At 40.3% G+C, this 13203-nt stretch overlaps 1 protein-coding gene across 1 annotated transcript in view; it reads right to left on the minus strand.

Annotated features, from left to right (window-relative positions):
* LOC137645700 (uncharacterized) overlaps positions 1-4739 on the minus strand; it is a 50560-nt gene extending 45821 nt beyond the window's left edge. Inside the window, exon 1 of the mRNA XM_068378560.1 lies at positions 4588-4739. The gene's annotated coding sequence lies outside the window, so the exon portion shown is untranslated. The remainder of the gene's footprint in view (positions 1-4587) is intronic.
* Positions 4740-13203: the final 8464 nt, after the last annotated feature.

Consider the following 13203-nt stretch of genomic DNA (forward strand, 5'->3'; position numbering starts at 1 on the left):
CCCTACCTGAGGCTTGGGCAGGGGAGGGGGGCCTCCCATCTTATCTCCTACGGGAAGAACGGCCTGTTCTCCCCCTCCTGGAGGAGTAGAAAGAAGACCTATACGTTGGGGGGTTAGAAGATGAACCTCTTCGGGGGGGAACCACAGAGGAAGACCACTGTCCTGACGAGGGTTCCCTCCTTCCTTGAGTTGGTGTGGTACGCGCGGCCATGGGTGCTTCTGTCACTGGCCTCCTGAAGATGGGGCGGCGTACCGCCTGTGGCTTCAGGGTAGGTAGCTCCCTCTTTTTGGCCAACTTCTCCACGACCTCTTCCGCCTTCTTCGTCGGAATAAGCTGCTCCCCCCAGACGGAGCAGGTCTTCAAGGCTTTAGCTTCTCTGTCAGGAATCTTAATGGGAAGGTTCTTGACTAGGGCGTCTCTTCTCCGGAGAATCCAGTTTGCGGAGAGAGCCAAAGACTGAAAGGTCAGGAATTTAAGGGCGCGGCTACCTGACCCCAGCAACTCATTCAGAGCCTCCCGTTTTGCAGGTTCCATGGAGCCTGTAGGAATCTGGGTGCCTACTAGGGTGGTGGCCCACCAATCCAGCCAGGAGGCCACATTAACTAAGTCCTTGGACATCTCCTCCATCATTGCCGACTCGGAAGGGGAGAAGAAGGTAGATGCTGCCGATGCCCTCCCGTCGGAGATGCCCTGGCACAGGATGTCTATGGTTTCCTCGGTCTTGCACGCACCGGTCGGCCTATTTTCTAAAGAGTAGTATTTCGTCTGCGACTTCAAACCCTGTAGGAGCTTTGCTGAGCTGTGACCCCTGCAGGAGTCGCTATTGCGGGATATGACCTTATCAATGTGAGTCTTTCCAATCCCCACGTTACTGGCCTCGGGAAGAGAGAGAGAGGACTTTTTCTGGGCGGGGACCGCTATGAACTTGTTCAGGCCTGAAGTCCAGGGTTCTTCCTCTTGAGTGGCGGGTTCTATAAGGTTGTTATAACCCCTAATTAAGGCAAGGACTCTCCTGTACGCTGGGACTTCCCGTCCCGAGATCCTGTGGGAGACCGCAAGGGGAGTTCCTCCACACAGACTGATCCCCATTCTCCTGGAGGACCTGGACGACGGGACGGGCTCCTCCGTGAAACAGATCGACGGGGGTGCCAGTCCCTGTCTATCATCTCAATGGGGAGACCCGTCTAGGCTGTCCATCCTAGGCGACGGCTCCCTCCACTGAGCGGATGGAGTGGCTCTAGGAAGGGACTTAGGCCTACAAGACGAGGTCCTCCGCCCACCGGCTGACTCTCTGGCGGGGTTCTTGGCTTGTATGGAGGGGAACGGGGACTTCCCGTCCCGAGATCTTGTGGGAGCCCGCAAGGGGAGTTCCTCCACACAGACTGATCCCCATTCTCCTCGAGAACCGGGACGGCTCCTCCGTGAAACAGATCGACGGGGGTGCCCGTCCCTGTCTATCATCCCGATGGGGGGACCCGTTTAGGCTGCCCATCCTAGAAGACGGATCCCTCCACTGAGCGGATGGGTTGGCTCTAGGAAGGGACTTAGGCCTACAAGACAGGGTCCTCCGCCCATCAGCTGACTCTCTGGCGGGGCTCTTGGCTTGTATGGAGGGGAACGGGGACTTCCCGTCCCGAGATCCTGTGGGAGACCGCAAGGGGAGTTCCTCCACACAGACTGATCTCTCTTCCTCCTGTGTCGTCTCCGACGTTCCTCGCTTGAAGGGCCCGAAGGATCGAGCCCCGATGCGGATCCAGGGTGAAGGACTAGCATAGGACCTCCTCCATGTCCAGTGGGGACCTCAACGGCGTCCTTGGTACATCCCACGCCAGCGGATCCCTCCGCAGCTGAAGCGCCTGAGGCCTCTACCCATGAATCTGGTGATAAGAAAAAAGGAACATTATTAGGCCACATGGGGTCCTCCGCCGAGACGCCGTCCCTACGAGAGAGACGTGTCCCTCGGACCCCCACACACTCACCTGTAGGCGCCTGATCTGCCCTGAACAAAGAAGGTTCCCCCCACAACATCTCACCCTTGGGAAGGAGGCACCAACTTCTTATACTTCAAGGACTTACCTCGTCCCCTACTCTGGGTAGGGGAGAAGAATGCACTCAACCTGCCCCCTCTCCTGCCGACGTCGCAGGGGAAGACATGCTAGTTTCCCTAGGAGACCTCTTCGAGTCCGTCTTCATCGTGCCGCATTCTGACGGCGAACTAGCTTTGACAAGAAAGCCCAACACGAATACCCGGCTCTAGGCCCAGGACAACGGCGATCGTACTCCAAAGCACACACAGAGATCGCTAAACCCAAGCATAAAGCAAGGCAAAGCACTAAAACGCCAATAAAAGCACAAAGGAACGATCCTAAAAGAACACAGATAAGGCACTAATCACTCGTGAAGGAATCGAGACCATGTAGTAACTACATAGTAACGCGCACAAAGGGGGTCGCACAGAGAATAAGGAGCGGTGTGTGTGAACACAACGCGACCAGAAAACATACTGGGGAGAGCTTCTCAAAGACGGGCGACCTGCCTGGGCAATGCCCCCAGGTCATGTTATTTCCCGTTATTCAGGACAGTATAGAACATGGAAGTAGGGGGAAACTACGTAAAAATCTGGTCGTCGGAGAGGAGTTACCAGTAATCTCCTATAAAGTGTTTCAAGGTAAGTCTCTGTGTCGGAACAAACCTCTACACAAGAACACCACCAAATCTAACCTACAAACTGTGTCCTTATCTACTTACCTATCGGGGAGTCTAGCACCCCTGTGACCACCCTTACAATGCCGTATTCTTAGCTGGTCGTCGTCATACATACAGGTGGCTGCTATCGTACATACACCCTCTAGATAAACATTTTCCCCACAAATACAATCAATCAGGCAAGGTACAAGATATTTTATGCCTGTTCCAACCACTTACATAACCTACACCCCATGTACTATTACCAGGATTGACTACTGTAACTATATTATAATCTACCCAAAGTGCAACTAAATAAATTACAAAACATTATAAAAGTGGAGCAAGATTGGTAAAAGGTGATCCACCTCTGCTAAAGCTAGAATAGACTTTAACCAAAGAAGGACGACCCGTCCATATAATGGATGCATTAATTGCCATTAACTTGCGAGCGTCTATATTGTGGATGCATTTTTTTCATCCTTTCTCCCTCATACGTATGACTTTAGCTCCACCTTCTACTGACGTCACAGGCTACTTTAACTAATCAGTGATCGTTAACAAAGCAAAGTTCCCATAAATCTTATACTTTGAGGTTATAGGAGTGTGCCAAGCATGCGCCGTTGGCGATGGGGGTAGGTGCCGTTTGGCATATCGATCGAGATTTTGTTATCTGTTGGCGGGATAAAAGATATCAATAAAAGATATTGATTATCTTTATGATTCACAAACAAGTGCTGATGATTTGGACAGCCATAGTGAGCATGATAATGATGATTATATTACTAATAGCGATGTTTATGACAACGATCTTGACATTGGACCTGTTGCTCCATCCTCTAGCAGAAGCCCTACTAACACAGAAGACATCACTCACAGGAACAATAAAGATTAATTCTAGATTTAGTTCTAAATGCTTATATTATCTATCAGCAAAATACTGATAGGCCATCGAAGAGATAATTATGAATGCTGTAATATTTTTGTAAATCTGCATTACCAAATGGTGATAGTGTCACTTGATATGTTGATATATAATTTTTTTTTACCACGCTATTACTGGATAGAATATTCTGTTTTTTTAAGACTTTTTCAAAATTACATTCATTACAAAATTAGCACTTATAACAAATAGGAATAATAAGTTTTATAATAATCCAGCTTCAAAGTGACTTTGATTTTTTGCAACTGTGATTTCTATAGACCTTTTATTTTTTATATCCAAAGTAATTAACAATGTATTAAACAATAAATGCCCTATTAAAAAAGCTCATCTTCTGGCAGTTTCAAAAATAATATATATAGTTTTTTTTTTCTTTTTTCTATAAATGTCAATAAACCGTCGTCATCCTTTGGTGGCACCGCCCGTCGTCCTTCATGGGTTAAAGACATGTGCAATGGCTCTCGTCAAGTATCAAGTTATCAGAACCAGACGTCCTAAATATCTAAGTGAATTGCTACACATCGCACAGCCAACGAATGGTGCAGACATAAGAGAATAGGTATTTTCATTATAGATGGTTTTAAGTTTAGAGCCAAGATGTGTCCACTGTAGGTTCTAGACTAGAGCTTTCAGATGTGCACCCCAAGAATACGTAACAAGCTCCCACTAGACATCCGAAGACATACAAGATATTAAAGCTTTCAAAATGAAGCCTAGACTTTGTTTTCAAAGTGTTTCCATAATAAGGCTTTCGCAAGACGAAATACGGTGTGGGATTCTCTAAATACCTAAGAATGTATACGACAAATCGATCTTGTATATATTAAGTCATGTAGGGGGGCTTAATTTCCATGTGGTTGAACAATAATACCTAGAACTTAAGTAAATAAAGAGTAAAGTACCATGAAAACAACCCTTAAAGTAAATACAACAGTAAACTACATTTCTTTTAGCTTACCCGGTACAACCGACAGAGGATTAAAATACACTTGGAAGAATCAACCAATTAAGTGTATAACACTTAAACAAGATTCTCGGCCTCTAGGTTCAAGGTTCCTCGTTGCTCTCTCAACAACACTGGTTCTAGTTTTAGGGTGAGGCATAGCCTTTGCAACGACGCCTCCAAGATTTATCTTAGACTGTGTTGTCTTTTCCTCCGCTTCAGGTTTAATACTTCTTTTTTATATATTTCTTTCCCTAAATAAAAATAATCCTACTATTTTCTTTAGGCCTTCCTGGTATGGTTGCTGTAGCTCAATTATTTAATTCCTTTCTTTTCTTTATTGGAATCTGTGATTGTGGGCACACTACTAGAAGCGTATTCACATTAGTTACCTCTTATACAGCTTATATATTTTTAATTCTAACTTCCAGGACCTGTCTTATATATTGGCTAACATCTATAGTTAGTGCTTCTAGATTCCCTAATTCTATGCCATTGCCTCTAAATTTTTAAGATTAATTTCAGTAAAACATATGCTCTTTTGTATCATCTATCTCACTACAAAACACACAAAGCCTATCCTTATCATTCCTGTTTCTATAATTTTCTTTTAATTCTGCCATATTCAACTTTGTTTTCATAACTATTACGGCTTCTTAAGTGTAAGTTCTCCAATGTTATCTCTTCTGTCATTATTATTCACAAACCTCAGTTTCGTCATCTCTGTTTTCTTTTCATTTCATTTGCCATTTTACTTTATATATTTCTTTTTAGTTCTTGTTTTTTATACTTCCTTACTTCTTCAATTTAACAATATACTTTTTGCATATTTATATAACACTTTTTTCCCCCAACATTCCCCATGTGACTCCCTGTTTGATCTTCTATTGTCTCCTTAACTAGTCGTTTATCCTCTGATGTTATGAAAAGTATCACCTTTGTATACTGTATTTTAACTAACAACGTTCCAGATTCATTGTTGCTCTTTCCACAACACGATAATTGTGGGCACACTACTGGAAGAAGCGTGTAGGTGCAAAGCGTTGTAGCCTGCAGAAAACTCATTGTCATTAGTTGCCTCCTACAAAGACAGCGCAGCTTGCACACATTTATTTATAACTTCCAGTGCCTATCTAATATATCGGGTAACATCTTTAGTTGGTGTTTTTAAATTCCATAATTAAATGTCCTCGCTTCTGGTCCTGGTTCCTAATTGCTCACTCAGCAAAATAAGTTTGTGGGCACTCTATCGCTTCTTTAATTTTCTTGACTCATAGCAGCTAAACTTATTATGCTCAGTTGTATCATCTGCCTCACTACACAACACAAAGCCTATCCTTATTATCCCTGTTTCTGTAATTTCCTTTTTCTATAATTATTTCTGCATCCTTAGTGTTAATTTCTCATATTATGCTCTGCACAGTTGTATCATCTGCCTCACTACACAACATACAAAGTCTAATCCTTATCATCCCTGTTCATATAATTTCTTTTTTTTAATTATAACATATTCAACATTGTTTTTATAATTATTACTGCGTTCTTGGTGTAAAGTTCTCATAAGTAATCTCTTCTGCCATTACTATTGAACCTCGGTTTGGTAATTTCCGCTTTCTTTTCTTATATTTTCTTTTAATTTCATTTGCCACTTTACTTTTTATTTCTTTCTTGAGTTCGTGCTTTTTAAATTTACTGCTTCAATTTCTGCATATTTCTCTAATATTTTTCCCCATACGGTTCTCTTATTTGGTCTTCCACAATCTCCTTAACTAGTCGCTTATCATCTGGTGTTATGATGTTATGAAAAATCATCACCTTTTTATACTATATTCTATTTTCAGCAGGCCATGTTCCTGTTTCTGCCATTAACCTCTAATAAGATGTGGTAACTACCTGTTCAATCATTCCTCTCATAATTTTGTACTGTATACCCTCTGGTTCTTTCATTTGTTTTTCTTTTATAACTACCCGTCTCAATATTTGCAAACATTGTAGGAACTGCTACTGTCTCATAGATCTTTACAGTATTCTCACAAGCAATGCCCTATCTCCTACCCTGTTACTGTCTCCATATTTCCTAACTTCTTGCACCATGTATATTACTTTTGCTTCACTTTTACTTATGCTAAGACTATGGTTTCCCTTTTCTGAGTACCATTCTCCTAAGTATTTATATTCCTTAACTGTTTCCATCCTTCCATTTTCTAACCACTCCATTAACCTTTAATTTCTGGTGTGGTAATTCGCTTTTATATGCATAATGCGCATTTACACGATCGAACGGTTCATCGAACACAGTTCAACAGACAAGTGTTTGAAGTGATGTTCGAACGTGTCAATGGGGTGTTTGGTTGTTGTCGAACGGTTCAAAGAAAGTCTAACTTTTGTTAGCGGAGCTTCATTGTCCACAAACCTTATGCATTAGTGCCTGACTACACCCCTTCTAATTGTTTGGCAAGCAGGTTCGACAACTCTGTTAAACGAACCATTCGACTGTGTAAACCTCACTTCAAAAGAACATCTTCCACGATGTTTCCATCAACATTTAACGGATCTGTTTATGCCCTATTTCTAAGTTTATTTAATAACCATTGTTCTTAAAAAATTCTTTGTATATTATTTAATGCTGAATTCCCCAACCTTCCCACCGATGTAATATCATTTATGTCTAGGGTCTACAGTATGTTCTTATATGACATGACATATGTATGTATGTAGGCTATTATTATTATTATTATTATTATTATTATTATTATTATTATTATTATTAATTACTAATATCATTATTATCAGCTACATCCGTAGTTGGAAAAGCAGGATGCTTTAAGCCCAAGGGTTTCAACAGGAAAAAAATAGCTCAGTGAGGAGAGGAAACAAGGAAATAAATAAACTACAAGAAAAATAATGAACAATTAAAATAAAGTATTTTAAGAACAGCAACAACATTAAAGTAGATCTTTCATATATAAACAGAAAAATAACAAGAGGAAGAGAAATAAGATTGAATAGTGTGTCTGAGTGTACCCTCAAGTAAGAGAACTACACAAAGACAGTGGAAAACCATGGTACAGAGGCTATGGCATTACCCAAGACTAGAGAACATTGGTTTGATTTTGGAGTGTCCTAGAAAATCTGTTTACCACAGCTAAAGAGTCTCTTCTACACTTACCAAGAGGAAAGCAGCCACTGAACAATTACAGGGCAGTAATTAACTCCTTGAGTGAAGAAGAATATTTTGGTAATCTCAGTTTTGTCAGATGTATGAGGACATACAAAAAATGTATAAAGAATAGACCAGACTATTCGGTGTAATATGTGTAGGCAAAGGAAAATGGGCTTTAATCAAAAAGAGGAATCCAATGTAGTATTTTTTTCTAATCACAGGGCCATATAACTCTCTAGAGGCAATACCTCAATGAGTGGCTGGTCCCCTGGCCAACCTACCACCTAAGAAAACACAACCGTCAGTACTCAGTTGTCTGTCATTCTATGTCCTCATAATGCAAGTATGTTGGTTTTTTGTTTTATATATTTTGAGTCCACATCCACGAGCTACTAAAGTCAGTGCTTTTATTGCTATTTTTGCACTTTCTATATTATGTGTAATCTGTAGCTCATCATCTGCAACGAATATTGCTACGATTCTACATATTAAATGTCTAAATCCTCTTGCCTTCAATTCTAGTTAGATTATAACACTGTATGTTATAAGCAATGTAAGGTAACCTACATAATTAGAAATAGAATCAGAGGGAGGGGTTGAAAAGTAAAACAGAGAGAGATATTCATGCTAGAGGTTGTTTACGATCAGGCAGGAAACTTAAATGAAATTAAATGAGATTCTTACACATATAGCTTATGGCACTATTTATAGTGCAATCCGAGATAAGGCAAAATGGCCTAAGAAAAGGATTGTTTTGGAATCCACTGAAAATCTAATGAAGACATTAAATAGGATAATAGAGGAAATGCGGAAGAGTGAATTAAAGGGTTCAGTTAGTAGTTAACATTAATAGTAAGAGTTTCCCATATTTTAAGGAAGAAAAAGAAAGAGGTTACATCAAAACTTGATAGGCACATTCAATGCAAACAGCATAAAGAACACAGAAAGACCTTTTAAACCAACCTCCAAAATATGATTGCAGCTAAAAGAGGAAATGTTAAAGGGTTATTATAGGAGTAAAGGTAGTAATAATGAGTATTAATCAAATATAATCAACAACACTCGGGCAGCAGTAATATATTATCAAGGTCATGGGTAATAAGTGCAATCTGTGGTTATAACAACCACACCACACTGGAGTGCCAAAGGAAAAAGTGTAGAAATTCAATAAATTAGGATGTTCAGAGGAAAATTGCTGGTATAATAAGCAGTTAGGTAGTTTCCAGCAAAGTAATCACACTAATCAGGTTTCAGGAAACAATACATCCCAAATACATGTAACTTTTAGAGGTTATTAAATTTAAGCAATAATAATGCCTTACACATCATTTACAGACAATAAAGGAATACAGTAATGATAATAATTTTCATAATTTTAATAATAATAATTGTAACCTCAATTTATTAACAGTAATAATTTTAATAATAATTCTAATAATTTGAATAATTTCAATAATAATTTTATTGATAATAATAATAGTGATGATAATAATAATAATAATTTTAACTATTATAATAATCTTAACTTCAATAACTGTAGGCCTACTAATGCTTTTAATCATATTCTAAAAATAACTATAAACTTCATGACTTTAATACTAGCAATAATTTTAATAACAATGATGATAATAACAACTTTATTATCATTGATAATAATAATAATGATAATAACACAGTGGCAAAGCTTCAGGAGGCAATTATCTTGCCTCATCATGCAGCACTTTATTAGATGGGTAATTTCTTTTGCCAGCTAATAGATGGGTTGAATGTCTCCTGTGGCATTTCCCCACCTGATTTCAATGTCTTTGCCTAGCTGTTGATTTATTTAAGTCTCTCAGCATGGCATGCCCCATGCTTACATGTTCAATATTGGATTTATTGAGGGAAGCTTCTTCTAACTTACATAGCTGGCAGCTCCTATCAGTAGATTTATTATTAGAGCTGTAGTTCAAGCACCTTGCCTCAAGTGTACATTCTCCATGGTAAAGATTGGATCAAGTATTAAAAAACTTTTTCATTCTTAAGAACTTTAGAAGGATGTCCAAATCAAAAGCAATTAAAACAATGCAGTTGCTTCTGCTTGAAAGGTCGAACATTAATCCGGTCATTTTCTGTGTCAATGGGGAAAGGCAAATCAGCATCCTGGAAAGTAAGGATAATCATAGCTTTTACCTTTCCATACAGTTCAATAACACATGGCCAGTATCTCCTTTTTTATAAACTCATGCAAGTCTATTGAAAACTATTCCCCTTACACAGCTAAAGCTTAAAGCTTACATGGGGTTTGACGTCTAACTTTATATCATCATTATCTGTCTTTAAATTGGATAGTATAACAGATTGTGTTTGCAATTTGGCATTTATGAAGTAACTGTTCTTTCCAAACCTAGATATATCTCCAGGTGTGATGGTTCCTACTCATTCTTCTGAGAAAATTTGTAGATTTTAAAATAATTTCTTGTACCCCCTTCAGATTGAGCAACAAGCCACTTTGATGGTTGTGGCTTTCTCTGGGAAGGCGTAACTACCTCTACATCACTATCAATCCAATTTGCAGGTTTGTATACATCTAAATCCTTTGGTACCCCATCACACAGAGCACCCTTGATGTTTTAAGATTATTAATTTTCATATTCATTATATCACTGTACATATTGCATTAAATGTTTCATTATGATTATTAAAGGATATACAAGACTCCCATATGTCATTTTCAAGTCTCATTCTAATTTGTTTCATTAGACCGTAGCATTCAAATGCTTTATACAGCACATCATAATCAGTCTCTAATGAAATTTGGGTAACATGCAGGATTCTCAGTTTCCCTGTGTTTCCCAAATTACTTGATTTGTGAATATTGGAAGAACGGTCCTTTCAAGTTCCTAGGTCATCAACGGGATTTTCTCTAATTGAATTGCCAGAGGTTGTCAACAATGCTGGGGGGGGGGGGGGGGTAAGCATATCCAAGGGATGGGGCATTATTTTTTGAAGGGTTCATAATAAAGGGTAGGGTTTTGTTTTCGTTGGTTTACCTGCTTGAAAATATTAAAGTATCATACGTTGGAAAGCAAAATTTGCATTCTCCACTATCAACACAGCGAGAGTATACTTCCCAGATAATGCACTCCATAACCAACCCATGGGGATATCACCAAAACAGATATAGATACACATGTGTAAGGTAAACCTGCCTGTTAGAACCGAGACCAAGAAAATAAGAAACTTCCTTTCAATAGCTGTGATGTTGAACTTCCAGCCAGAAGCCGAGAATCCTACTTCAAGGATTGGATACCCCAGAATCCGATGACCCAAACCTTGAGAATAGTTCTGCCAAAAATCATCCAATAATCTCACATAAGCTTTGAATGTGAATACCTGCCAGCTGCGATCCCTTCTCTCATTCATCTAAGCGGGCTGTAATAATGAATGTGGAAATATTCGCGCAATTTAAAAAACTAAATATAAAAATAAACAATCATATATACAAAAAGTGCATATAAAGATAAGGGAAATATTACTCATAGAGTTAGGACAGCAAGACAAAAGGAAGTTTATAAAATTAGGAGGAGATCAAAGTAATGTTGAGAAACAGAAATAGAAGAGAGAAAGAAATTCATATTTGAACTGGGTGAGCAGTTTCCTCTAGTTTGAGAGCCTTCTTGTCCATCTCAATGGTTCAACATGGAAAAGAAATTCCCTGTTGATGCACAATGATTTCATCAAGGCATTCTCTCTTTAAGAGGGGCTACAGCCAGAATCTGAGTTTTAGCTACAAACTCAGGGACGAAGCTGAGTGTTACCTGCCCCATCCCTTTAAATGGGCAATGTCGTAGGGAATACCATGCAACTCACTGGCTCTCTTAGCAGAGGCAAGAGCGGGAAGGAAAACCACCTTAAGCATCAAGTCTCGATTGGAGGCCTGACGTAGTACTTTGTAAGAAGCTCCTTTCACAGAGCATAATACTCTTACTACAGTCCATTGTAAAGAGGTGGTCTAACTTCCAACTCAGGGCATGTAAGCTCAAAACTCTGTATGAGAAGTTACAGTTCTGTTGAAGAGGAAATGTTAACTCTATTCAGTTTAAAGATGGGGCTAAAAGGCTGAGTGATAGCCTTTCACTGGCAAGACTGAACAGTTTTTCCCCCCTCAGGTATAACATAAACTCCGCTATCATGGGGATAGTGGCATCGAGTGGAGAAACTCTTCTTCCAAGATATCAACCAAAGAAGTTTGTCCACTTTGGTTGATAGATGGTGATAGACTACTTCCTTAGGTATCTAGACATCCGTTTCACCATTGGGTTCGAAAAGCCTCTCTGTGAGATGATAACCTCCAAGCATGAAGGTGTAGGGAAGTGACTGTTTTGTGGAATATGTGTGTGGCTGCCTGAGCAGGTTGTGGAGGGGAGGCAGCTCCTTCGCTACATCTGTGAGCAAAAGTAAAAGGTTTGGATGCCATTCTGCTTGCTGCTACATTGTAGCTATCTGGGTCATCGTCAGATTTTAAGATGCCCTCACCTTGTTGAGTCTCCTCCTCACTAGACAGAATGGGGTGAACGTGTAAACGTCTAGGTTGCCCTATGGATGTTGGAAGGCATCCTGTAGAGATATCTGGGATCTGGTACTGGTGAACAGTTGAGCTACATCGCGAACAGGTCTATTGTCGGCAACCCTCATAAAGTCCAGACTTTGTTGGCTACCTGGGAATATAAAGACTGTTCGGAGCCAACTATCCAAATATTCCCACTCAGTTTTTCTGTAAGAATAGTCTTCTTGTCCAGAATGAATCAGGCTGACAGGGAGATCGACTTGTCTACTATCCATTGCAGAATTCCTAAGGCTATGCTGTCATGAAAAAGTATCTCCTTACCTGTTTAGATACGCCACTACCGCTACGCTGTCGCTCATCAATACTATGGAGTGACCCAAAAGGAACTGTTGAAAGTGTTTGAGGAGGAACTGTTGAAAGTGTTTGAGGGCCAAAGGTTGCCTTCATCTCCAGGAGGTTTATGTGGCACTGCTGATTGGAACGGATCATAGCCAAGAAGCCATATACTGCAACAGGTGAGCCTCCCCCCACACGTTCCTTTTGTCACATTTGTGAAGAGCATCAAATCTGGGAGAGGAGAGAGATCTACTCAATAGAGAAGATTGGTATATGCTACCCACGAACTCGATTCCCTCTGCTGCTTTGACCCTATTGGTACCCTGTGCTGAGACCAAAAGGCCTTCGGCTGCCACCGCAGAGATCGAATGCAATGGCTGCCAGTGGAGAGACCGAATGTAAAGACGACCATTGGGTACCATACACTTCAGAAGGTCAAGTGGCCCAACAGATGGAGATACAAGTATGCTTGTAGCGAGTCTTGCGAAACGAAGGCCAAAAAATTTTTCCTTTTTGGGTCTTTTCACATCACAAGATACACACACCAGTTTCAATGAAGGTTGGAGAGAAGACTTCTCAAAAT

The sequence above is a fragment of the Palaemon carinicauda genome, chromosome 8, assembly GCF_036898095.1.
Source record: "Palaemon carinicauda isolate YSFRI2023 chromosome 8, ASM3689809v2, whole genome shotgun sequence".
NCBI lineage: Eukaryota > Metazoa > Arthropoda > Malacostraca > Decapoda > Palaemonidae > Palaemon > Palaemon carinicauda.